Here is a 27,912-nt window from a genome sequence, read left to right on the forward strand (position 1 = left end):
TATTGCAGGCATTGTGACCACAGTGTTAGGCTCCTGCTGACCATCTGACCATATGTCAGAAGGAGGATGGTCTGCTTACTGTGGTTGACCACGGGTAACTGAGCCTCAGAAGGCAAAACTGAAGATAAGGGGAGCTGCCATGTAAGTAAACTAAGATACTCCATTTTTATACAACAGGGCTCTGTGCATTCCTTAAAGTTATTTATTTATTGAGTCAGGATCCTTTCTAAAACCCAGCCAGGAAAAGTTAGGACTACTACATACTTAAGGCCACCAACCACAAAAATAGCTCTTTAAATATTATGTCATAGTATATCCAGCTGTGATGCACTCTAATTTGGACTTAGAAAGTCTCAAGACTTTGTGTGAACACTGGCATCATCAACTTACATTTTCTCCAACAAGACATCCTGGATGCAGTGGGGTGGTCCCCTCTCTCACTCTCCACAAATGCTCTAGCAGCTCATCCCAAAAGGTCCTATTCAGACCATCCTAGGGTCAGAAGTGAAATGAGTTTGGGAGGTCCTCTCCCTAATGTGACTCACCCCTGTCGGCAGCCAAAATGCACAATTTATCATGACTTGACAGGCTCTGCTCTAGGGAGATCCTCAGATGGAACAGTGGGGCTCCATGGGTCAGCAAGGATGGAACAGGGAAAGGTTCCAAGTGGAAGTTCATGTAATCCAGGTGGCAGCTGGGAAATCAGCCACTAAAAACACAATAAGCAGCCAAACTCTGAAAGTATCTCCCTGGCTAATTGGAGAAAACTTTCACCAAGAGCTGAAAGTGAACCAAAGCAGGATGAATAGACCACACACAGATTCCAGATTTCAGCAAGAATAATAAACAGACCTACTTGGAGTTAGGGTGATAGTTCCTTAGCGGAGTTGCCTGTTTTTGTGCCACATGGGCTCTAAAAGAAATACTCAGAGGTAACCAAGTGAAGATTAAGGGAGAGGGGTTGGTTGCAGGTAACAGAATTCCCCAGCAACTGCAAGGACAGGAGATGTAGGCCTTGAAAAGTGGCAGCATGGAATGGGGGTTGTCTGAAATAGTAATTAGGGTATGTGTGGGTCCTGCTGGGTGCCACTTAGAACCTTCCATGTTCATTGGCTGGCAGAGGATCAACCTGACAAGAGAGTCAATCAATATGTCAGCAGCGCTTCTCAGAGAGCTGCTCAGCCCCTGCTTGTCAAGGAGGGCAAACACGGGGGCCACGGATGCTCTGTGTTTGCTGAGCAGGCCTCCAGGAGCAGGGGGTATCTTTAAAGATCAGGCTTGTCGATACATAACCGGAGGAAGAGATTGGGCTTTCCCTTTGAAAATGGAAGGCTTGAGGCCAAGCAGAGCTTAGGAAGTGGGAGGAGGGAGGCTTGCCTGCTGGGTCTTATAGCTCAGCATGCGGTCAGATTCACAAGGGCCTTAGAGATGATGGCAAAGCTCCTTCAGAGACCAGGTAGGCTGGGACTCCCTGCCCCTCCCCCCCTCCCCCAACCGCATCAGCCAATTTAGTCAACAATGCCAGGACTCCTGTGGGAAGTGTAGCCAATTCCCCAAGTGCCACTGCTGAGAGGAGAGAACCACAGCAGAATAATCAGGGCTCAAATGCACAAACACTAACCCTGAACTTGCACAGGGAATCTGCAAAGGCACTTTTGTAAGCTGTAGTCAAAATTAACACATGCAGATGAGCCTGCTCCGTGAGGATGTTGACAATTAACAATTATTTTGGCAATGCACCAGGTACTGGGCTAATTATGTTAACTGCATCATTTTATTCATTACTTATCATTCAGCAAATATTTATGGAGCACCTACTGTGTGTTAGGTGTGTTCTAGGCTCCAGGAATAAAGAAGTTGACAGAAGGAGTTCCTTGCTCTCATGGAACATACATTCTAGCGGGATACATAGAAACTAAACACACACAAATGAAAAGTAGAGGATGAATAGGGTTGGAGATGCCAGGGCCTGGGGGTGAGTAATTCAGTTTTTTGTTCAGATGTAGACCAGTCAAGGATGGTGTCCGATAGGTAACATTTGAGCCAAAGCCCAAAGGGAGTGAAAAAGCAATTCATGCTGACATCTGGGGGAGCTTTGAGGTTGGAGTGGGGTCAGTGGGAGAAGAGAGTGCAAGGTGGTGGGGAAGGTGGGTGGTAGGGAGTGGGTGCCCTTGGAGAGACTTTGCCATGTATCTAAATGAGATCAGATGAACACCGGAAGATTCTAAAGAGTGTGAAAGTCTATTTCCATTCTCACTCACTGACATGGTAATGTAGTCTACCTCTTCTAGATAAGGAAATTGAAGCTTAGGGAGGTTAAGTCACACGCCTAAGATCACACAGCCAGTAACCAGTGACCAGGAAGTCTGGAAGTTAAACCCAGACACATGTAACTGCAGAGTCAGAGCTCTCAACCCCCATACTGCCCTGCTACTGACTTACTCAACAGTCCTCAATAGAGGCCATTAGGCCCCTAATTCTCTAAGTGAACCGCTACTTAGTCAAGACTGAACAGGGCAATGGGCTACAGAATTACTTACTAAATACTGTCAAGGCTCACTCAGCAACAGACACCTCCCTTTGTAGGCAGTGGTTAGTCCTCTGATAAATCTGTCCTTGGTCAGCGACCAGCTTGCTACTTAACTGAAAGGAATCGCGATTGTCAATAGAAAATAAATCTGTTTGGCAACCTCAGTTCTCAGTCAGGCAGGCTAGCAATCAATATGCTTGGTGACTTTTTCCTTGGTCAGTTTGCTTATCATCCTTTGGGGACCTTGAATACGGTGCCCTTTCCTCAGAGAGGAGGGGGCCCACTGCAGTGGATTAATGGTATCCTTTTTAGGAACACTGTCGTGCCTAAATTACCTTCTGCCTAAAAGAAGAGATACAAACAAAGCCATGTGGGATAACATTCACGGAAGTGCCTTAAGTCTTAAAGGAGTTTAAAAAATTTAAATATAAAGGAGTTAAAAGAAATCCCTTTCAAACTGCCTTGGTGGAATGATTTCTCTTATTCCACCCCTCCCCCTGCCCCCACTGTATTGCAATACACTGAATGGAATGAATTTTCAAAGCACTGCAGGGAAGTTATGCCCACAAATCCCTTTACTAGTAATGGGATTTGTGTACCTATCTCCCAAGAATGCTCTGAAAAGTTACTTGTCTGTGTCTAACTTCCAGCTTGCAGCTTCCAAAATGGCTGCAAAGTTTCTGGCCCAGGAATGACACAGAAGAGGAAGAATGAGGCCCAGATAGGATACCAGAATCCTGACAGGACCAGTGGAAATGAGAGGGGGCTTTGGAGAAATGCACCTGAATTCACACCTCTATCTGCACTCTCTTATCTTCCAGCCATGGTGCTAAAACAGGGATTTTGTCTCTGCCTTCCTAATGCTTGTCCCTTGCAAAGGCAGGGAGGCTTTCTGTCCCCTCCTGCACGTCTGCCAAGAGAACAAGGTGACAGTTGCGTGAGGCAGCTCTGAGACCAGGGAGCAGCGTGTTCTGGAGACAAGAAGAATCCACATGGAGGGAACCAGCGCATTAATCTATTTTCATGACAGGCTCAGGATAGTACAGCAAGTGGGAAGTGGTATGAGATTAATCAATTCCTGTGTTTGGAGGAAACAAATGGGACCCCTTGCAGCTTCAGGATGCATGGGGCCCCCAAGCCGGTGTGACTCCTACCCCTCGAGTCCCCTTACACCTGCCACTGTGCGCTGCAGGTGGTAACTCTGGACACTGTGGGGGTGTGGTGTCTGGTGTGCTCAGGTGACCTCTAACAAGGCCCTTTGCTCTCAGCATCACCAGGCGGATCAATATGTAAGACAGACACACATGCTCACAGCTACTGTCTTTTCCTCGTGCACAGTCTCCAGGAACGTACCCTGGAGGATTGGCGATGCTGGCCAGGCGTCCCATTGTCCACTGAGCCAGCTTATCCTCAGGCAGATAAACACATGCCTGGAGCCATTCGCCACACAGGGTATCATTTCCCACCCAGACGACTCCTTTCCTGCCGCTATTTTTCCCAGGAAAGAAATAAAATAAAAGCCTTTCTTTCTCTAAGAAAGGACCCATGTGATCAACATACCTTTAGAGAATGATAATATCAGTAGGTTTTATTCAGCAAATAAATCATGGTCTCGGATTTTAAGAGCTTTTGTGATAGCAAAACACATCCCCGCAATCCACACGCATACACCTAAACGCATCTTTCTTCTCCCTCAGAAGCTTGTCATTCAGTGTTGACAACCCAAACAATATTTGTCTTTCTTTAAAGAACAGCACCCAGCAGCCCTGTTAAAGAGGGGGCCGGTCCACAAGACTACTTACTACAAAGGAAAGGTGATGCAGGCTGCACGCGGCATGCGGCCACCAGACTCATAGGAAGCAGACATTATGAATGTTTTAGAGGATAAGATGTCATATTGATTGGTAGATGTGCAGTGTATGCTGGAACAAAGAGGGGGAACTCTCCCGTGGAAAGTAGGCTTCGCAAGAAGCCATGGTGAGGGGCGTCAGGGAGGTGGCAGTTGGGGCACTGGCCATATTCCTAGGGCACGTTTCTTCCCTCGGCTGCAGCAAATGAAGAAATGAAGGATCTGGTCTTGCTTCCCTTCCGAGTCCCAGGCACCCCCCCCCCCCCCACCATCAAACTGCTTCCAATGAACCCTCTGATCGAACTGTGGAGGCTACAGTCAAGCAGCCAGAAACGAATAGCAAAGCCAGGGGTGCCTTAGGAATGGGGTGAAGGAGGAACCATCCCCCTATCCTGGGTCTTTGAGACTCATTCCTGTCAGGGTTTAAATCCCCGTTCTGCTACTCATAAGCAGATGACCTTGTGCAAACTAATTGACCTCTCTGAGCTTCACTTTTCTTAGCTAGAAGAAAAAGTTAGCATTTTTATAAAGTACTGACTCAGTGCCTAACATCGTGTTAAGAGCTTTATACGCATTATCTTATTTACCCTTTACAGGAAGTCTAAAATAGGTACTATTATTCTTCCCATTTTACAGATGAGAGATGGGAGGCAGTATTGGAAATTTACCCATACAGACATGGCTGCTAGGTGGGGCAGGTGTTTATAGAACCAAGTGTGCACTTTCGGCCACAAAGGGAAGAGGGTGATCAAACTGACCTTACAATGTGGTGTTAGTATAAAGGAGGCAGGAATCCATGAGTATCGAACACAGAGAAGGCACTCAAGAAATGTGTCTTACTTTCTGCTGTATCTTGGGTCATTTTGCCATCACAACGAGACCCATTGCAACTAATGTTTAATTGAGCTCTTGATGTGTGCCAGGCGCAAATTTTATCCAGTGTGTGTAATATTTTCCCATTTTGCAGATGAAGACATTGAGGCTCAGAGAGCTGGAGTAACATGCAGCTGCTAAGTGGTAGAAAGGTGTGACTTGAACCTGGGCCATGACACCTAACACCTGAGCATCGCATCATTCCAGCTCACAGCAGGACAAATATCAGCTCCAGGCACCAGGAAAGACTAGGGATGTTTATTCATCTAGATATTCTTCTCGCATTTGCCTAATCCCCTTTCTGAGAAACCTCTTTGGCTTTCTTTTCTGCATTATATCAGAAGGGCAGAGCCACCCAGCTCAAAGGTCATCTGGTCTGGTTCTTGTACAGATACTGACCTTGAGCCTCACGTAGGTGAAATGACTTGCCCAAGGTCATGATGACCAATGACTAGCTAAGTCAGAATTTGAAGCTTGGTCTCCTAACTTTTTGTCTGGTGCTCTCTCTACGGTCCTCTTCCATCTCTTTAAAGAACAAAGGATTCTGAGGCCTAGTGCAATGCAATGCCTTATCAGAGAACATGAGGGGACCTCAGCGAAGCCTCCTTCTCTCGGCCTTTTAAGATTTTTATTACTACTATTTGCAAGGTAAGGGATGAGCAAAAATAACCTGTTTATAAACTAGTCAACAAAATGGGTATCATGATCCTTCCCAATCCTAACTTCATTACAGCGGGTTTCTATGACAAATTGCTTCTACTGCAGGAGCTCATTCACAACAAGAAACTAAAATCACCATTTTTCTAATTCTACCTGGTCCAAGGATGCCATGGTCGATACAGACACGGCTCCCTCCTGCACAGAAGCTGGGCAATATTTCAGGAGTGAGGAATGAGTTAGAGAAATAAGGATGCTGAGCAAATCCTGCATGTAATTCTCATGTCAATTTGGTCATTTGTTCAGCAAAGCCAAATTAGGCACACGGGGAGACTGCTAGTGTTCTTTTCAATGTTTAATTTCTGACATGGTTCTCTCAAGGATTTTTTTTTCTGACTCAGAAATAAAAAATCTTGTATGAGCAAATTGGGCTTGATCTTTCTCTTAACTGGTTTTTAGTTAAGTGGATTTTACATGCCTAACCTGAAACATTTTAGAGTTGATTCTAATGGAAAGAAACATTGCATTAAAAAATTAGTTCTTTCTCTCAGAGCCTGATGACACAGGAGGAAATAAAAACCCAGAAATCTGGTAGTCCTGGTCCTCTGATATGTTTAACATAACAGGGTCAGCTTCTTACTGAGAGAAAGATTATCTGGTAGAAGAAAAAAAGGATACTTTGTTTTTGGAATGCAAGCCACCTGCATTGTAAAAGAAGAACTACATTTTCAACTTCAATTAGATAAATGACACAATTAGACTTATTTTGAGTTTATGACAATTTACTTAATAGAACTAATTTCAGGGGTTTTATGTGACACTCAAGTCCCACACATTTCTTTCCTGCTAAAGGTACACATTTCTCTCAACAGGTAGCAACATGGTAACTACTGTGGCACTTTTGGCTTATACAAAGCACTGTGATGACAGCAGAAAGACACTCCACATTGTTCATTATTAACCGCCCTCCCCTCTTTGGCTTGTGCTCCACTCCTCCCCCCGCCCCCAAACAATCTCTAAAAGATCCCAATTCTGGTATAATCCAATTCACCTCCAGGTGAGGGTTGGTGTCTCCTCTGATCCCAGCCAGGGAAGAGAGATTCTCCCTGTCCTGCAAGTTCAGAGCTCAAGAAAGGTGAACCTGCTTGTGAAATCCCCCCACTCGTTTTTTACTACTTAGTTCTTTTAGACTTAAGTTTCTAAATTGTGTCCCTTCTGGTCTTATCTGGTTTCAGCTAATCTTTACTTTAATACAGGACACTAATGAGGTAGGTATTTTATTATCCCTATTTGTCAGATAAAGCAACTGGGGCTTGTTGCAGATACAGAACACGCCCAAGGTGGAGAGTTGCCAGTTGTTGTTTTTAAAACTGTTAAATCTGGCATCCCAATCCCATAGTTAGGACTAATTCTCAGAGACCTCACTGTCCTTCTGCAGCCCCAGGAATAACCTCCTAACTAGTGTCCCCAGATCCTCTGAGCTTCGCTCCAGAACTGTCAGAAAGAAATGCCCAGGGGAACCAGAGTTGGGTCTAACCTCTGAACTTCTCTGGTTCTCTACCCAGAATGTTATTTGCATTCTGCTTCTGGTCCAACAGAAACAGAATGCAAGCCACGTATGTCATTTAAAATTTTCTAGTAATCACATTAGTAAGTAAAAACAAATTTAATACTCTGTTTTTTAACCCTATATCCAAAATATTATCAGTTCAGTATGCATTCAACATAACAACCATTAACGAGGTATTATACACTTTTTTTTGCACTATGTCTCCCAAATCTGGTGTTTTACCCTTAGAGCTTATCTCAATACAGACGCTAAATTTTCAGTGGTTAAAGTGAAACGTGGTCCTTCCAAAACAATAAAAGTATGTTAAATAGATAAATGTTTTCTACTGCGTCAGTTTTAAAATTTAAATTAATTACAGTGAAAATAAAGTGAAAGATCAGTTCTTTAGTCACACTGACCAAGTTTAAAGTACTCAGTAGCCGTATGTGGCTGCTAGACAGAGTAGTTCTAGACTACAGTGGCTTTGCAGGGTTCTCCTAGGCTCCTCTCCTCTGTGCTCGCAGGATATTTTGTACCCACATCTACCACAGCATTTATGGCCTTATTTTGTCTGTGTTTGTTTATCTTTGAGAGAGAGAAAGAGAGTCAGAAAGACAGAGAGAGAGAGTGTGTGTGTGTGTGCGCGCGCGCATGTGCCAGGTGGGGTGGGAGGAACAGAAAGTAAGGGGGCAGAGGATCCCAAGCAGGCTCTGTGCTGACAGCAGAGAGCCCAGTGAGAGGCTTGAACTCACGAACCATGAGATCATGACCTGAGCTGGTTGGATACTCAACCAACTGAGCCACTCAGGCCCTCAGCATTTATGACTTTAAATGGTAATTACTTACTTACTGATCATCCTACCTGCTCCCTGCTGGGAGCACCTTCATGGGCCAGAGTGAGTCTTCATCTCCCTTTTTTTGAATTTGCCCCAGCAAGTGGCATCAGGCCTAAACACAATGGCATTCAATAAATATTTCCTAAATGAAAGAATGGTTTGGAATTGAGTTTAAAACTCCTAATTAGTTGGGTCTTATGGTGTGCCAGGCTAAGAGCAATAACGGTAATAGTAATAAGCGATTTGTATGGAATTCTGACATTGTGCCAGGTTCTCAATTCCTACCTGCTTTAGAGACATTTCTCTTGATCACTACCCCCTGCCCCCAGGCACCTTTGAGGGCGGAACCATTATTCCCATTTTCCAGATGAGAAAACAGAGGCTTAGAAAGATTAAATGATGTGCCCACTCCCACACAGCTGCTAAGTGCCAGAGCCAGACATGTGCAGAAGCATCTTCACCCCTTGGCAGGGCTTCCCTCACCTCAGTCTTCAATGACCATGGTCATGACTTTTACTAAAGCCGAGAGCCACTTGTACTGGCACATCCTTGCCACATTTAAAAAGCAGTCACCCTTTTTAAAACTCTAATCCATTCAGCCTCATCCCAAAATAGTATCTGTGAAATAAAACGCTTGCTGTATTAGTTATAAGGCTTTGTGATACATTCAAGTAAACATAACTATTGAAGTAAAACAACACGGCCACATACCACACAAGGTCATACCCTGTAGGTTCTACTAGTGGTATGCCTACCATACTTGGGGAAACGTGAACTTGTAACTTCTGTCTTTCTGTCCCCATAGACCAAGCATTATTTCTGTGTTTTCTGCCCTCAGTGGCAGTCTAACAAGGGAGGAGCAGTAGAGGAACAGGCTGCAAGGAAGGTTTCCCCATGCCTACCTCATATTTCTAGTATAAAAGCAAAACACAAGACCTAACCTCCCACCCCTCCACCTTGTGGGTTTTTCTTCACTTCTTCAGGGCCAGAGGACAAACACTGCTTCAGGGAGGCTACATCCATGGAATCAGTCCTTCCTGCTGAGGGATTTCCTATCTTATGCTAGGTAATGCCAAGAGAGTCTGGAGTCTGTTAGAATCCAAGAGCCCCATCCTCCCCACCTGCCTTTTCCCCAGCCCTGTGGGGGAGGGGCTCCATAGTCCATACCACCACAGTTGTGTTCTTGGGCATTGCAATTTCTACTTACTTCGTAAATTCACCAGCAATCATTATACCTCAGATACTGCAAACCCTAAATGCAATTTTCAGTAAGAATAACAGCCTACACTAATATAGTGCTGACTGTATGCTAGCCACTGTTCTAAAAACTTTAAATATGTAGACATGAAATTGTCATTTCTGATAGATCAACTGTGATAGAATATCAGTAGTTTTACATGGTCCATCTTAAATAAATTAATCACTTAATACAAGAGCTCTAAAGACAAATACTTTTATTATATCCATTTAGAGCTGAAGAAAGTATGGGAGAGAGATTAAGTAACTTGCTCAAGGTCATTCTGTCAATAACAGTAGAGTGGGGCTTTGAACTTGGGGACTCTGGCTCAGAGCTCTGAACTGCAATGCTTTCTGCCACTTACAGTACAAGTATCATAAAAAGAATGTCGTCTTGTACCTAAAGGCTAGAGTCTGTATTTCAGACATATTGGGTAAAGCATACTTAAAAAAATTTTTTTTTAACATTTATTTATTATTTAGAGACAGGGGAGAGGCAGAGAGAAGGGGAGACACAGAATCCAAAGCAGGCTCCATGCTCTGAGCTGTCAGCACAGAGCCCAACATGGGGCTTGAACTCACAAACTGTAAGATAATGACCTGAGCTGAAATTGGATGTAAGCATCCAACTGAGCCACCTAGACGCCCCTTGGATAAAGCATACTTTTGCGGAAACAACAGAACATGGTAGTTAGAGTAGCTTTGGAATCAGACAGACCTGGCTTCAAATCCAGGTCTAGGCCCTGGACCTTAGTATCTGTGAGGCTCTGGGAAAGTGCGCTTTTTGATTTTTGATCTTGTGGACCCTCAGTTCCCTGATCTGCAAAGTGGGGGTGTTAAAAGTCCCTAGTTCACAGTGGGGTTGCCATGCTAAATGCAACAAGGCAGGCAAAGCACTTAGCTCAGCTTGACACAGCGTGAAGAGCTCAGCCAGCAACAGTTGTGCCATGGACTGGTCAGAAATAACATTGTTCGCCTGGAAAAAGGTATCTTTCAGATTCCAAACAGCTAGGTTTCAAGCAAGTAGTCCATTCCTAAATTGGAGATGGCCTGCCTTCTGAATGAAAACTACAGAATCCTGTGCAGGAAAACTGGAATCATGTCCTCCAGACTCATTTTACAGAAGAGGTTACAGAGACCTAGAGGGGTTAAATACCTCGGCAGGGAGGCCAGGCATCATTTTTGAGAACCACAGATCCCTGATCTCATTCGCTTCCACCTTACTGCGCTGACTTGAAGCTGTCCTTCTGGAGTGATGCTTTAAAGAGGAGTCTCAGACCTGCTGACCTGAATCACATATTTCATGCACGTGTGGTATCATTGGCAGCACTAAGCAGCATTTGGGAGGTGCAGTTGGGGTAGGAATGGGAAAACTTAATGATTTCCACCAGCCTTCTCCAAAGCAACCACAAATATACAGCTTCTAAGTAAAACCTGTGTGTTTCCTATGCAAATGTAGCTTCAAGAAAAGGCCTCAAGCCTCCCTTTCTCTACTTGGATCACCACCTCGAATCCTCTCCTATGTTAATATTTTGGAGAACCACTGCATAAAAACACATTAAATGGCAATATTTTCTGAATTTAACCTGATATCTGCAAATTCAGGGTGCTCATGTGATGAGCCATAACAGGACAAAGGCTTGTGTCGTGTGGGAGAGCTCTGTTAATAAACATTTCCTAATCTGCTATTCTGTGCCTGGTGCTGAGCTAGGCTCTGGGGGTGCAGGGATGACTAAGACAAAGCTGTCCTCAAAAAACTTAGTCCTGGCCAGTCCTGACCAGCAGGATCGGAATTCTTTGAGAACTTATTAGAAATGCAAATTATTGGGCCTCATTCCAGACCAGCAAATCAGAAACTCCAGCAGGTGTGGGACCCAGGTATCTGTGGATTGAGGGACCTATAGGTGATTCTGATGAACTCTCAGGCCTGTGACCCACTGGAAGCGTGTGAAGCAAGGCTGATGGCAATTAGGGAAAGGTAACATGAAGGGAAGGAACAAGCTCCCCTTGTCTGTTTCCAGGAAGGTGGAGAAGGTGAGAGAGCCCCAAACCCTCCCTCCAGGTGCACTAGGTCTCTGCCTACAGGGGCAGGATGTCAGAAACAGTCTGGAAGAAGCAATGTAGAAAAGAGACATTCAAGCCAGGGTGGAAAGATGGAAAAAAATGCCAGACCCAGACTTGGGCCAAAGCAAAATGGTCAAGCAGGTAAAGTTTCTTCTTAGCATGTCTGCTCCCCTTTCAGTATCTGCTCTGTGTCTGTTCTGCCTGTCCAAGACGGACAGTTATCAGACAGACTCACTGTCACTTCCAAACTCAGCCATGCCACTTGTATGAATGCTTTCCCATCACGCTGGAAGTTTCCTGGACTCCCCTCCAATTCTCTCGGAACTGTGCTTTCCAAACTATCAACCACTTCCAGAGAACTTAAAAAAATCTGTTGGAACTAGATATGTGAATTCATCCACAGCTCTCCCAAGCACTCACATTTTCTACCATTCATGGATGTGCAATTACAGAGGAGATTAATGATTTAAGTCAAACATATAAACTCTAAAGGCAGAGATTTTAGGCATGATGCCAATTAGGGCAAGGGAGATATTTTTAGAGAGAAGGTATTGTAGACAGTGGCTCTGAGATGGCAAGAAGGGAAGGTTTCCCCCTCTACTCTGGTTAGCCTTGGCCATGGAGGTGCTGACCAGGTGCAGATGGGTCTTGGGGGATCTCTGGTCTGTTTGCCAGAATGACTGCAACCCCTTCCCTGCTATCAGGCACAGAGCCACCCAAAGCCAATGATCCACTGGGGTAGTTGTGGTGGGGGCATCTTATTGTAAATACCTGTCTGTAAGCACTCCCATGGAAAGTCCATTTTTGTATAGTCCATGAGGCTGAACTCAGGAGTTTGAGCTATGTATTAGTTTAGGAATATTAGGGATTAGCTTGACCTGGCTTAAGCATAAAAGGGAAATTATTGGAAGGCTGTTAAGATAGCTCATGAAAGTGAAGGAGTAGCTGGGCAGTCAAGCCCTGTCTTTATTCTCTGTCACTGGGCTTTCTCCATGAGATGGAGACAATGGTCATAAAGAATACCAGAATCATAACCCCATGCCCTTGGGCCACCAAAGAGAAGAGAGCTTTATTTTTCCAAATTCACATATAGGCATCTTAGGCAAGGACTCTGGTTGTCTTGGTTGGGGGTCACTGGCCTTCCTTAGGCCAGTCACTGTAAGATGACACTGTGAACTCTGTCTGGGTGCCAGGTCGGACCCAGATAAGACATGAAGAGTGTTGAGTATAGACCTGGCCACCAAGTAAAGTTGCCAGATTCAGCAAATAAAAATACAAGATGCCAGTTAAATTGGAATTTCCCATGCAATATTCCGGGCATACTTATACTAAAAGCATTATTTTTTTGTTTGTCTGAAACTCAAATTCAACTGGGCATCCTGTGTTGAATCTGCCAACCCTATCACCAAGGGAACTGATGTGAGTCATTCAGGTTTCCCATGTTGTATCTACAACAAGTTGTTTAAAACCTTGAAGAAGTACAGAGTTCTTTCTAGAGGAAACCAGTGTCCATGCCTGGAGGTACCCCTGAGCCCATTCTCCATGATGGGTTGGCTGTCTGACCAGAAGGGAATCTGTATCAGGCATCTACACTTTCCACAAAGTTTCACAACTGCCTGGCTGTCTTATGTAAAGCACATGGGTTACTCTTTTTATCAATCATACTGATCCTTTGGTGGGACTTAAGGAATTCATCAGAAAATCAGCTAGGATCAAATTGTGAGTCTACTCTTGCCAAAGCTCCTGGAGCAATCTGATATTGATAGTGTCAGCGTGAGACTAACTAGCTGGTGGGTACCCATCTCTCAGGCTGGGTGTTGGTTTCCTCCTCTTGGGAGGCTGACCACAACCAGTTTGTAAGGTTGGCTGCTCCTTAGTCTCAGCTAAACATTTGGAACCTAAAGATCTCTGCAAGCTCCATTTTCACCAATGGCATTGATCCCTATAAATATTTACTAAACTTGCTCTGTAGTCAAGGCACAGCCATTTTTTCTTTTCCTCTGGAAGGAAGTTTATTACAGAAAGTAATAGGTGATGTCTTCTTACTACCCCATAAATCTGCTATAGTACCTGTGTGCTGAACTTCCTAGACAGCAAGAACAAACAGTTGTTGCTGAAACCTTCCACACAGAGGAAAACAATAAAACCAGAAGCAAAAGCAAAACAACAAACAAAACTTATACAGAGATTTTTTTCTCTGTTAGAATATTTAACACAAGGTCAAGCTGCCCCAAACTGAAGTTCTATTATATTTCCTAAAGTAGGAAAACCAAACAGTTCAATTTTTCTTTAGACAACACTTTCTTATTCTAGTGATCAGCAGTGAATTTTTCAGCACCAAGTATCCAAGAAATAACCCTGAGCTATGGGGTGCATACCCAAGCTCAGATTTAGGACACACAAAGCCAGTCCAGGGGCAAGGTCAGTTCTAGACAAGATGTGGAGCTAAGTAACTTTTGCTTTGTGTTCTCCAATCTGTTAACAGAAGTGATGGTTGGTGCCTGAGAAACTCTGGGTAAATTATATGATAGTTTTAGTGAAGTAAAAAGCCAGTTTTGTGGCCTCTCAGCAGTGTATTTAGATTTAAGGAGAAGACTGTATTTCTTTTTTTCTGAGAAAGCCCCATGCATTTAGGATCAACTCCTTAACGAAGTGCCAATGATCTCAGAGTTGACCTTCAATGTCCTTTCCACACAGCCTGTGCTGCATACCATGGTCAGGAGCCAACTTTCATCAGGTGAGGGTGACTTGGTTCTCTATAGGCTTTCTGGGAAATGTGCTTCAGGGTCATCTCCTAGGTGTGTGTGTGTGTGTGTGTGCGTGTGTGTGTGTGTGCATGCGTGCGCAAGCGTCTATGTGTGGTGTGGGTAATTTTCTGGCAGGTGTACATGTGACCACTTTGTCCATGGGAGGGATTATTTTAATAAGTTGCTTTAACTAGTTAATTTTTGCTGCGATAGTCCTTTTCTATACTCCGAATTTGATATCCTTATTTTTTATATAGAAACTGGAAAGCTGATTGACCCTTGCATGGATATTGAGTGGTTCTATTTGGGTATGCTGCTGTATATCCTTGAAGGGCAATGACTAAGTTTGTCTGGTTCACTATTGTACACCCAGAACCTAGCACAGTAAAAAGTCTTTATTCAGCGCCTTCCTTTGCTGAGCACTGTGCTAAAGGTTATTTAAGAACTATCTCATTTAGGGGTGCCTGGGTGGTTTTATTGGTTAAGTGTCTGACTTCAGCTCAGATCATGGTCTCATAGTTCATGAGTTCTAGCCCCATGTTGGGCTCTGTGCTGACAGCACAGACCCCGGAGCCTGCTTCAGATTCGGTGTCTCCCTCTTGCTCTCTGCCCCTCCCTCACTCATGCTCTTTCTCTCTCAAAAATGAATAAACATTAAAAAAAAATTAAAAAAAGAACTATCTCATTTAATCTTTACAAAAGCCCTATAAGACAACACTATTATTGTGCCCACTTTACAAGGAGGAAACTGAGTCACAGGGAGGCTAAGAATCTTGCTGTGTTCATGTAGCTAGTAAGTAGAAAAACTGGGATTTGATCCTGAGCAGTCCAGATTCTGGAGCCCGTTCTCTTACCTTGTACCAGAAAACAATTGTTTTATAAATACATGAATAAGTGGATGACTAGGAAACCTAAGATTAAAGTGCTTGGTGACAAAACTGTGGTCTGACCCTTAGTTGTCAGGCCCAGAATTCACATAAAATTCCAAAAAGTACTGTCTATTTCTGCATTTCTCCTTCTGACTCAAGTCTGTGACCTTCTAGATCCTCTGCTGCTCACTCTGATTCCACCCTCCAGAATGTGTGTCATTCTTACAGTTCTATTACATGAACTCCCTGTTCTGGGATTGCTGACGGCTGATCCCCATGCCAGTGGATAAATGTTTAGGGGGACACCACTTCTGAGTGCTATTTGCACTTTCAGAGTGGCCCTCAACATTCAAAGGAACTGTAGGCCAAGCCTCCTGATGTAAGGACAAAGTTCCTTGTTAGTGTAGCTACCCCTCCCCCCCAAGACCCAGAAGAGGCCCACCTAATTTCACACCTTGAAAAGAACAAAGAAATAGAAAAGATCCAAACTGCAATCATTCTCCAGATCACTGAACAGATCACTCTGATTTAGAAGTTGTTGTTTTTTCCTCAGGTCACCCATCCACTCCCAGCACAGCCTGGGGAGGGGAGGATCACACCCTCTGAGCTGAGATGGCAGCTGTCTCAAACAGGGAGATCAAATCCCAACCTCAAGACCCACTGGCAAATGAAGCCCTTCTTGCCGAGTAATGCTACTCATTGTGGGAGTTATGTTAACTTATGGGTGGTCTCTTCACGTTCAGAACTTTGCCTCCGTCTTTTCATGTGTGATTTATACAAGCAAATCTTGAATGGTGGAGTTTCTGCCATTCCGCAGGACATGTGCTTCTCTAAATCTATACCAAAAAGGCAGCCTACTTGATCTACAAATATGTTTGCTCTTTGTAACTCAAGCCTAGTCAGTAGACAAGAGAACATGGAAGAAAAATCTACCTATATTCTACTCTGCTCCCCAATCAAACCACATACACCCAATACTTGGGGCTTCTTTTTACCACATTGATTCCAATTTTCAATTCCTGTTGGAGATACCTAGTGTTCTCACTATCGCATCATCTGTCGATGTCCACTATCCAAAGGAACAATTATCTAACACCAAAACACAGGGAATGTACTAAAACACAAAAAAAGAGAAAGAAAGATTCTACTTTCCAAACCAATTTCCAGGAACTGCTACTAAAGACAAGTATCAAACACTTTTCTGCTTTAATCATTTTCAAAACTTTTAATGAATCTCCTCTTTTAAACAAATAATGCCATTAGCATGGATGCTATGCAAATGAAATGCAGGGCCTGCTTTTGTTTGGCTTCCTCGAAATTGTTTCAGAAACCTGATCACATCAAATATTTTTCAGTTTATGCAAAACAGAACCTCTCAATACATTTTTTTTGAAGAGTATGTAGTTTTTCATTTGCATGTTGGTCCCAAGTGGTAAATTTACACTTTGAATGTAGGATTAACAAATTTCCATGTCTGAACTGCATTTTGAAACTTAATCATACAGAAGTTACTTTCGTATGCCAAGAGCCTTAAGAATCTGAAACTGAATGACCTTAAAGGTACCTGGATGCAGGAGTTTAGCACACAGGTGGCACCGGGGACACCTGTGTCCCACAGGAACACCATTTTTGCAGTTACCTATTACATACAGTGTTCTCTCAAAAACTAATCTGTGGTCATCTTGGAAAATGCAGGAATGAGCATACACTGTCTGCAGTTAAAAAACCATTCAGATCCTGGGATCCACAGATCTGCATCCAAAACCCCTTTTTCAAACTGCTCTTTCTCAGTTTGGCAAGCAGGCCGGCCGGTGCCACTCTCTCACTGTCAATGAACAACATTATGGCTTGAGAGAGCTATGCATGATCACACTTACTGTAGCATCAACTATTTTTTTCTTAATTGTCCTGAGATCCTAGAAAGGAAACAAGCGTCTGTGCTGACAGAGGAGCTCAGCGTGAACTCTCATTTTTCACATGGAGCTAATTAAAAACTGAAATTAGTTAAATATGGAAATGACACTTGCAAGCACTTTAGTAGAATTCTGGCAAAATCCCTCTGGAGTGCTGTGACATTACCTGCTGCTTCGAAACTCCCCAACTGAATTTCACAGTTAAAAGGCTGAGCAAAGGGAAAGTTATTATTGAGATTTCGGATTCAGAATGTGTCTGTAAAACTCCAAATTAAATTTCACGGCTGGCCCTTGAGTGGTTGGCAATATATAACGCAGGCCAATAGAGTGGGCCGCTAACAATGTCCCTGCAAGCAGGCGCTCCAATTACCCCTCTTTAGGTATGGTACTGTGGGTGGCACAGTGCGACAATCAGAAGGTTAACGGATATATTTCTCTTGGAATCTGTCTCAAGGCGCTTCATACACGTACTGATTTCAACCCAGAAAAAGAGGCTGTGCTCATGCATGGTAGTATGATGGGTCCAATTGTGAAAACTGAGCAGGGTTTCTTAGGGGTAACAAGACACACTTTTTACATATGAATTCTCCTCATAGGTTGGTCTATCTATAAACGTATAGGTATATGTATACATAAATGCATATAAATGTGCATGTACATATATGTATGTACATGTCCACACACACACACACACACACACACACACACACACACACACACATATATATATATATCCTTCTATATATGTATGTCTAATAGGCATTTCCCAGTTTTTATTCACAATTGTGATACCTTATCTTGAAGCAGGGAGATCAAACAGCTTCAGTCTTAGGGGAAAGTGAAAATAAATAGCCTTTCCAAATGGGCAATGATGAAGAGGGGCCTTCCAGAGTAGGTAGGAAAAGCACCATCCAGGAGGTCAAGTCCCCGTTAACAGGCAAAAGCAGTAGCATTTGCTCAAGGGCAAATTACGGTGTTTGTCTACATCTGCATACAATTTAATTAAACCCGCCTATGTGTCTGATGGCCCTGGATCTGCAGCAGAGTATTTGGGAAGTCCATACTCTCTCCAAACAACTGGAGTGTTGTGATTTTATTGTTTTTCCGACACCCCATCCATTTGCCCTTGAGGATTCCCTCCTCCTGGACCCTGGCCACGACTGAGGCAGGCATGGTGTCCCTGCCTGGGCAGGCCAGAGAGAGGGGCTGATGCATGCCAAAGCCAGCCCCGCCCCTCGAGTGGGCTGGCAGGGAGCCTTGGGCGGGCTGGCCTGCCAGGAAGAGTCCTCTGGCAGCTCGGGGCGCGTATCTCCCCATCTCACTCGGGCTTTGCTAGTCCGAGGCCTGGAAATCGTTGCGGCTTACCCAGCTGGATGGGTGCAATGCTGCAGCTGTACCATCAGGCTGGCTTATTTTTATTGAATTTTGAATATCCAATTTCAAAGCAATTCAAATGAATTTGCCCAAGGCCTCGGATCAGCGTGGCTGCTGACACTCTCTGCAGTAGGGTTTCGAAGTTCATATTTCTAAACAAAGGCAAGATTACAGAAGCTTTCCTTGTCAGGACGAGCGCCTCTAAAGAACCCTCTCTACCAACTCTATTAGGTCCCATGCTGACAGCAGTGAAAGCTGTTCCGCTAATCCGGGTCCAGGTCCCTCACTGCTTAGGCTGGGGTGGGCAGGCAAACTTTGTCCACTGACTGAAGAAAGATGGAGGAGTACAGTAGAGGTGTCTAACAGGATGCAGAAGGGTCCAGGACACGGAAGTTGGCACATGTAGTGTTGTTGGACAGAGAAAGTGTGCAGAAGTAGGGCAGAGGCAACTCCAAGGTCAAGCTGTGCCCATGCCTCGCCCTCCAAGATTGAAAAGAAAAACAAAGAAACCCTATCCATGCTCTAAGAACAACCGAAGAGATGCCGGGAACTCTTCATCTTGGGGAATCTTTCTAGCAGCTCCAAAAATCTGTCTTCCCTCACCCCCGCCATTCCTTTCTAATCCTGCTACACCCATGCCTAGGAGCCACAACTTTTAAATGCACAAAACAAAACTCAACCCTCATGGTAGAAGACTGAAGAGCTATGGAGAAAAAAGTGCTTCCTGAGAAAAAGCCCAACACGGCATCTCAGGACCGATGGTGGCTCGACATTTGAGACAGAACCTGCTCTTAATTCTTTCAGTAGGACGTGGGAGACATTCAGGGCTTGGCATTCAATGAAAACTGTTTTTAAGCAGCCTTGGGACAACACCAATTCAATAACTACTGGTGTTCACAATCTGTCAACTCCTCCCCTCAGGGGTTAAAAAAAACCTGACAAAACCTGAGAGCAAAGAGCAAATTGGGACATGAAGACTCTGAGTGACACTACAGTCAGCTTCATAGGAGTGGGGCGCCTGTTCGTTCTTCCTCAGCAACGCACCCCAGCTGCCAGCACAGTGCCTGGCTGTTAGTACGTACTTAATGGATATTCGTGGACTGAATGGATGAATGAAAGAACAAAGGTTGTCATCTTATGTCACCATGGGTACAATATGGGTTTTAGAGTCAGAAAGTCTCCTAATATGGCCACCATTTAATTGCCATATAGCAGTGGACAAATAACCTCTAGGCTTCAGTTTCTCAACTATAAAATGTCTTTAACAGTAGTACCTGTGACACAGGATTGTTTTAAAGATGAAAGGAGAGAATGAAAAGAAAAGCCTGTTACCATTTGGAAGGGGTAGATGTCAAGCTCTTCCTTTCCATGTATCCAACTGGATAAATCACAAATCTTTGTACCTGATAATGTACGTTCCCTTTGCATCCTTCCATGGAGTCTGCCTCTTAAACAGGAAAATATTCAAATATGTAGAAGTTCCAGTTTTGAAAAATTTGATAGTCCTTCGAAAGTGATTATTTTGTCTGCTCAATGCAGTCAAACTTACAAACCTCAAGTGTATGCTGTAAATGAGGGAGCCATGGTTTTCCTTTAAGGACTAGTTCTATAGATTTAGATACAGAGTAAATACATAGAAATGAAAACGTAAAATAAATAGCACCAGGATAAAGTAAAAATCCCGAAGATCGAAGTAAAGGAAGGCTGTGGATGTCAAGAACCCAATGGCTGGAGGAGGCTGGGGGAGCTGGGTAGATGCTTCTAGAAACCAGAGGTAAGAACAGATACCCACAGGTCACACCCCTTTCATTGTACAACCCAGCCAGTTTTAAATCATTTGCTCCTTTGGGCAAACAGTGCTGCTGGTTAGTTATCCAGGAGATGTTTTTAATTACGAGCTGAAAAAGTCATTCTGTAGCCCTGAAACCAGTGCCCTCATGCCTAAGAAGTGCTTTTTAATATTTATACATCTAAAGAGGGTTTGCCCTTCCAGACATAGAAAATCATTAGGAAGGCTTCTCAGGAGGATATAACTTTGGTCAAGGTCATGCACAAATCTAAACTTCAGATTTCAGCCAATGCTTACCAGTAGGTGCCACTTTTGTGCCACAAACCATTTCTGGCCCTCTCTCGATTTTATTTCTAGGTTATCAATTTTTAAATAGAGGAAAAGAACAAAAATATGCTTGTGAGACAATTCTGAGCATATAAAAGTTGAAGAAACTTTTCTGTTTTTCCTCGTTACTTGGCATATCTATTTAATAGAGCTTTTTTGATTTTTACTTTTTTCTTCCAGCACAGCAGATGAATGGGCGACCCAGGAAAACTGCACTCAAAGAAACGTCTTGTAACAGTTCTAACTTTGGTTTGGCATGTCACCTCTGTAACGATATCAGGGAGAGGAAATATTCCGTCAAAGCTGTGAGCATGGAAGGAAACAGCCTGGATGGTGTCCAAGACACACAGTATCTTAGCAACTTCTGAAGTTCAGAAAAGCCAACATTTCAGTTTGGGAAACCGTCTGGTAGAAGTTCCGTCCTACCCCACCACAATCACTGAAAGACACACCTTAAGGTGGAAGTGGCCATCGTTTTCAGGATCTACTACCCAAGCTGCTGAAATGAAGTGGCTGTCAGGGGCAGGCAGCTCTTGTCGAGAAAACAAAGCAAAACACTACTGCTGAAACATATGAAAATAGGGATAACCAGGTAAGGTCAAACATGCTGTGATTGAAAAATGCCCTCTTCCCTCCTACTTTGCAAAAGCATAAAATTAATGTTCACAGGAAGAAAAGGAGAGCAGGAGTCAGACACTATTCCAAGACCTTTCCTCTAAGAATGGGGCTTGTGCCTTTGCCTTCTGAAGGAGGGTTCTTTGAGAATCCTTCTCTCTCACTTATCTCTGGAAAATGAGAGACTCCAAACACCCATTAAAGACGTCTTGGGGATCACCTTATAACCCTCAGCCCCGTCTTTTGTAGCTAAGTGGTTAGTGTGTATTTGTGTGGGTCAAGGTCGAAATCAACTTTATCTATATCTTCAACATTATCCCCCACATCTGATACTGAATGTTAATCCTAACAATCTAATCCCTGGCCCCTCTCAACCCAGCCCAGTATGGATCCTAATCCTCAGAGAACCCAGTATGTAATTGTCACATAAGTAGAAATCCCTGCCCCTCTCTAAATGAAGCCCAGCTCAGATCACTTGTACTGTGACTGTTCCTTATACTTAGGCAATGAGATCACTGGGTAGGTGAAACATGTCATTTCCAGGGAAGAGGAAAAGTGGATGTTTGTTAAGCATTTTCTTTCCCCTAACAACTATTGTCCTTCAAACATCATTCAGTGACAAGACAGGAACGTTACTAAATCTAATTCTACTGTCTTAACTTTTCCATTACACATGTGAAAATAACTTAGGAAATACATTCCTACAAGATTTGGTGACCAAACCTGGACATTCAACCTCCAAGATATCTCTCTCATAACTGTTCTACTCTTGGGCTTCCCTGCTTCTGTCCTTGTTCCATCCACATTCTCTGCTTTCTGGGCTTTGAAATGGCCACCTACCTCTGGTCTCTTCCTACCTTTGGTCTTGACCCACTCACTTCATTCTGCATAGGGCTGCCAGACTGCTTCTGTGCTTCCCTTATTCAGAATTCTCAGCACCTTGCACATCACTTCAGAATCAAATCCAAACAGGCTCTTTTTCTTTTGTCTCTTCTTTCTAGTCCTGTCTCCATTAATACCTCAGCATCCTATATTTTTTTGGTTCAGTGTTAATGATATGTGGTTCACTACAACACCATACTTTCCTAGGCTTTAATCACTGTGTTATTTATTCCTGAAACGGACTTCTCCCACCTTATCTCCCACCAAACTCCTGTGCACCTTTCCAGGTAGAAGTCAAATAGCACCTCCTCTCTGATGTACTTGAAAGCTTCAGATAAAGTCATCCTTCTCCTGTCCCCACTCACTTAGTACAGAGCACAGTACGGTACTCTTAGTTTTGTGTATCACTGATTGTTTGCACATCTGTTTTTCCTCCTTGTGTCATGAGGACCTTCTGGAGAGCAGGGACTTTGGTTACTCATCTCTGCTTTGCTGGGGTCTCAGCACTTAGGAGGAAAGATTCAGTAAATGGCTGCTGATTGAATGGATCAAGGGCAGAGTCAGTTCTCAGGAGGTAGTCTAGAATCCACTCAAGCTTGGGAATGAGGCTTAAAAGTAAAACACTGACATGGAGGTTCTCTCACCTGAAAAACCCTCTGCTGCTCGACTAGCTCTATTTTCACAACTCTCTTCTCCTCCCTCCATACAATTCCTTTCTGGGAGTTCTGGGACAGCGGTCCAAATAAAAGTGCCCCCCACTCCCACCATGGGTGAGAAAGTCCATATCTGAAGTTACTCTAGGGATCAGGGACCCAAAGTTGTAATCAACGAAAGAGACCCAAGAATACGGGGCAATCTGATCCTTTTTTCCTCCAGGCTCTGTTTTCCTGGAAACACTTATTTCTTTATGAAAAAAAGAAAGAGGAAAAAAAGCTCACAAGACCATGTTAAAGCAAATGCTTAGAAAATATTTTTGAAACATTTGGAAGTAATTTCTATTCACAAATTATCTCCATTCACAAAATGAAAAGGCAAATTATGCGAGCTGGATAAATTGAGAAAGAGAAGAAATAAGACTTAATGCTGGGAGCAGAAGAGGAATAGGAAGAAAGAAAAAGAAAGACTAGTAATTCTTGTATTTCTATAGTAAGTAGAATTTTAAAAGCATTGAACTTGTATTACTTCCTGTGAACGTTACAAACAATTCCAAGATGCTGGTAGGCAGTTAATTTCTCCATAAGGCAGAAGAGACAGTTTAAGCTAAATAAAGACAGGTCTTCCATAACCCACCAGTGGGAGAGTTGTGGCTAGCAAGTGAGAGGTAGACGAGGAAGAAATTCAAGAAGAGGGAGATTAGAACAAGATGGAAAGATGGAGAAGGAATAAGGAAAGCTAACATGAGCGGAAGAAAGTGACAGGAGAGGATTCACTCAACATCAACAATGAATGGCAAAAATGGCATGATAAACTTTGAAGCCATCCTCTGCTTCAAAGACAGAGCTTCTTTCTCAAATACCCATAACTGAGAAAATAATCAGAGTAATCATTAAGCCAGTGGAGCCTCTTGATTCTTAGGAAGGTGAACCTACCCATGGTTTAGAGGCTCCAACCCTGGGCTGGGTGCTTGTGACCATCCTGTTGGGAATGCTGCTTTCCTTGTGATAACAATCAATAGTCAATAATCAATAAAAATTCTCTAACCAATAAAAATTAAATAGCTACATGTCATTCAAAAGCAATTTGCTAGTCGCACGCTATGAGACCCAACAGTCGCAGGTAGAGTGACAAAAGTTCAGAATACAAACAATGGCAAATAAATGAGCAGAGAACATTTGCAGAGCTCAGATCACTTCTGACTGGCCCACCACAACTTGACCACTGCAAAAGGGTTGGCTAATCTAAAACTGACGGCCATTTTCTTATTCCATTCAGCGCACTCTACAGCCATCCTCTTGTTTAGTCTTAATGATAATTCTGCAGGAACGGGCATTGTTATCCTTGTTTTAGAATGATAATCTGATGCTGAGGGGGGTTTTAAACAATATCCAAATTTGAATCCAAGCCTTAACAGATCCAAATCCACATTCTTTCCACCTCAGTCCCCTGCTTCTAAAATTAATCATGAACTGTCTCCACTCCTTTTCCTTTAGAGGTCCCTCTAGCTGGGTCAGGACAAAAGGAGCAAAGAAATCCTGAGGGCAGAAGAAGCAGCTGCCTAATGGTACCTTGAGCATTTAGGCTCAAGGCAGGTGTACGGAGCATTAGCAGGGTGCCTGCTAGGAGAAGGAGCCCCAGGCAATGTCGGGTAGTCCTGGGCTGGCTCAGTCTGGTGACCCTAGAAGGTGCACTCTAATCCCTTGTAACAATTACTTGGCACTTACTTTATACCAACCGCTATGCCAAAAGCTGTGCATGAAACATCTGACTTCATCTTTGTAGCTACTCTTGGAGGTAGATGCATTTACTATTACAATTTTACAGAGAACAAAACTATCTCAGAGAAGTTAAGTAATTTGCTCAAAGTCATATAGGTGGTAACTGGAAGAGTAGGGATTCTAGCCCTATTCTGATTCCAGAATATCTGCTGTTAGCCACTAAACAACCTGCTTTTTTCACGTCCTGCTAAGACACTTGGGGGATGCTCAAGAGATTAGGAAGCAGTAAACACAGTTGCTGAGTGTCAAGTCCACAGCATCTAGATTAACATGGAACTGGAATTCAGGAGGTCTGACTTTGAAGACACTCCTGCTTATCACTGATTGTATTACTTAAAGCAACTTATTTGACTTGAACCTCAATTTATTCATCTGTAAAGTGGAAATAAAATAAAGATAGTGCTTGTTCCTTGAAATACCACAAAAACTCACTATAGAACTGCTACACTTGGGAAGAAAGGTACATATCAATGTTAATAACTCAGATAAAATAATGGATTGATAGAAATTTAGAGCTCAAGTACCTTGAAGATCACCTATGGTCATAGAGCAAATGTTTGAGTGCATGTATGCTTTGCTTATGCAATTCCTGGCTGTGGGACTGTGGACAAGTCACTTGACATCTCTGAACCTTTGTTTCCTTATCTATGAAATTGAGATAAAAATAGTACAATCCCCACAGTTGTGGGGATGAAATGAGATGGTGTAGGCAAAGCCTGGCGACCTGCACATAGTGAGTGCTATGTCAATGCTATGATTGTTTTGATGGGGAATCTGAGGCCCTAGGAAGGTAAATCCTTGTCCATGGTTACACTGCAAGTTAACAGTAGAGGAAGGAATAGAATACAGGCCTCTTGTTCATGCTGCTTCTCCTCAGCTGTACAATCTTGGGCACATTACTTAAAATTTCTAAGGCTTAGCTTTACCATCTGTTAAATGGGGACAATTCTTCTCACCTCTACCAATATGAGGGGAATTAAATAAGCTATCCAATCAAAGCCTTCAACCTGAAGCATCCATCTTTAGTGCTCATGAAATGCTAGCTGCTATAACTTTAGCTTCCTTCCATAGTTTTTCTTTCTATTCGGATTTGAGAGAGATTTTATCCTCAGGAATCAGAATGAGAAAGATCTTTTTCTCAGGGCTGTTTGCTGAGTCAGAGAAGAAGCTAGACACACCCATCACAAAAAAGGAACAATTGTGGAGTGGACAAAGCCCAAACTAAAGGAAGCCACCCAGGAGAGGTCACTTACAGTAACATCATCTCCTGCATCAGATTCTCCCTAAGGCACAGCACCTGGGATAGGTGCTTTAGTCCTCCATTCAGAATTCTTTCCCTTTCTGATTTGAGAAGTTTCTGTCAGCTCAGATCAGAAGCACTGCATGACAGCTTTCTGCGGCAGCGCTCAATGTCACTGTGGAAGGAGAACAGTATTTGGACACCGACTACCTGGGTACCCGCTGCACGGTGGTCACTTAACTAGCTGTGTGCCTTGGACAAGTCCTTTCCCTGAGCCTGCCTCATATGCCTGTCCACCACATTAAACCATGAGGTGCCACAGAAACATAAAATATTACTTGCTTTTCACTATCATTTCTTGCACTGTCTGCCCCTAGTCTGGAGGAAATGAGAAACTGTTGTGATTGCCTTTAAAAAAGCCAAATTTCCCATGAAGTCCCCAGTATTATATGGATGAGGAAGCAGCCTTCTTTTCCATTTGTGGTCCTGTTATGGGGGGAGGATGACAGCAAAACCCTGGACAATTGTAAGTGGCTACTAGGGCTGTTTTATGGTGAGAAGGATCGGTTACGGTGCTGTTTAGCCAAAGCAATGTGTGTAAAGCAGGGGGAAGTGGCACCAGACCATACAGACCAATGCCAGCTTCCTGATGGCTGATAAGGGCCAGCAGGACATTATGTACCAGGACAGACAGCACTGCTGCCTCCTGAACCGCATGGCTGTCAACAGTCCCATTTCCTCCTCTCCCTCCTCTTCCCTGGGTTGCCAGAGCAGAACCATAGTCACCCATGAGCCTGGGCAGGAGTTGGGGGCAGGATCCCAGTGCCTGCTTGTGCCTCAAAGGTGTCACATTTGGGTTTCTATATATCATTTGCCTTCAGCTTGGGCACTGTTCCACCAAAGGGCGATTTCATCTTTTGAGTGAACTTTTGATGAATTTGATGAAGTATTTTGCGCAGATGGTTCTGCATCTGAATAAGAGGAGCCCATCACGTCCAGCGCATGGAATGAAGTGTTTTATTTGTGTTTCTAAGGCAGCAAAGAAAGCTTCTGAGAACAAAAAAACACACAAACCAACTTTTTTTTAAAGCTTTCTTAAATCAACTTGTCTGGCCTTATTTAGCATTTATGAGCAAGATACATGGCATACGAGGTATGTAAATGGCTGTGGTGAAGTCCTTGTAGTCAACAGATAAATGGGAGGAGATAGAAATAATGATAGTCCTGATCTTATGTGCTAGTGGTACCATTAAATGAGAATATCCATATGAACTGCTTAGCATACAGTAACTGCTCTAAAATACCACCTATCATCATTACTAGCTAAGAGACTATGAAGGATTCAGAGAAATCCTGTGTTATAGGTTGAGTTGTGCTTCCCCCACCAAAGGTGTTGAAGTCCTAATCACCAGTATCTGTGAATGTGACCTTATCTGGAAGTGGATCTTTGTAGACGATCAAGTTAAGATGAGCTCATTAGGGTGGAGCTTGATCTAATCTATGACTGGTGTCCTTATGAAAAAGGAAAATTTAGGCACAGAGACAGACATGCACACAGAGAGAATGCCATGTAAAGACTGGAGCTGTGCTGTCATGGCCAAGGAACTGCTGGAAGCTGGGAGTGAGACCTGGGATGAACCAGGCTCAGACATGCATGGCTCACCTGACTCTTTAGTCTTTGACTTCTAGGCTCCAGAAGGGCAAGATAATAAACTTTTGTCACAAACCATTCATTTAGTGGTACTTTGTTATGCCAGTTCTAGCAAACCAACACACCCTCTTTCAGAGTACCACAGTGGACATGTCTATAAAAGAGATATCTTAGAAGAGCTGTTGTATCTATTTTCAGAAAAGTAGAAACTTGAGTGTAAAAATCACTATAAAAAGACACTGTTAGTTTTTGGATTTATCAGACAATTTCAACCTTTTTTTTTTCCCCTTCTCTCTTGTTTCCAAGGAGCCTAGAAAAGCTTTCCTAGCTTCCTTTGGAGCAAGGGACAGCCACGTGACACAATTCTGACAAGATATAAGTAAAGTTTGGTTGGGGTGGGTGTGTGTGTGTGCACATACGATGGAGCAGGGGGATAATTCAGGCTTTTCCAGATAAAAGGGACAGAGATCTTGAAT

The 27,912-nt window shown here is 43.4% G+C and overlaps 1 protein-coding gene and 1 long non-coding RNA gene across 23 annotated transcripts in view; one reads left to right on the forward strand and one right to left on the reverse strand.

The window, feature by feature from the left end:
* LOC123611052 lies at positions 1 to 27,814 on the forward strand. The gene is made up of 3 exons (XR_006718397.1): positions 1 to 141; positions 20,794 to 21,205; positions 27,743 to 27,814. It is a non-coding gene; the product is annotated as an uncharacterized LOC123611052 (long non-coding RNA).
* Positions 1 to 27,912, reverse strand: part of TENM2 (teneurin transmembrane protein 2) — a 1,977,527-nt gene that overhangs the window by 225,872 nt on the left and 1,723,743 nt on the right. The gene's annotated exons all lie outside the window — the stretch shown is intronic.

The sequence above is a fragment of the Leopardus geoffroyi genome, chromosome A1 (assembly GCF_018350155.1).
Source record: "Leopardus geoffroyi isolate Oge1 chromosome A1, O.geoffroyi_Oge1_pat1.0, whole genome shotgun sequence".
NCBI classification, from domain to species: Eukaryota; Metazoa; Chordata; class Mammalia; order Carnivora; family Felidae; genus Leopardus; species Leopardus geoffroyi.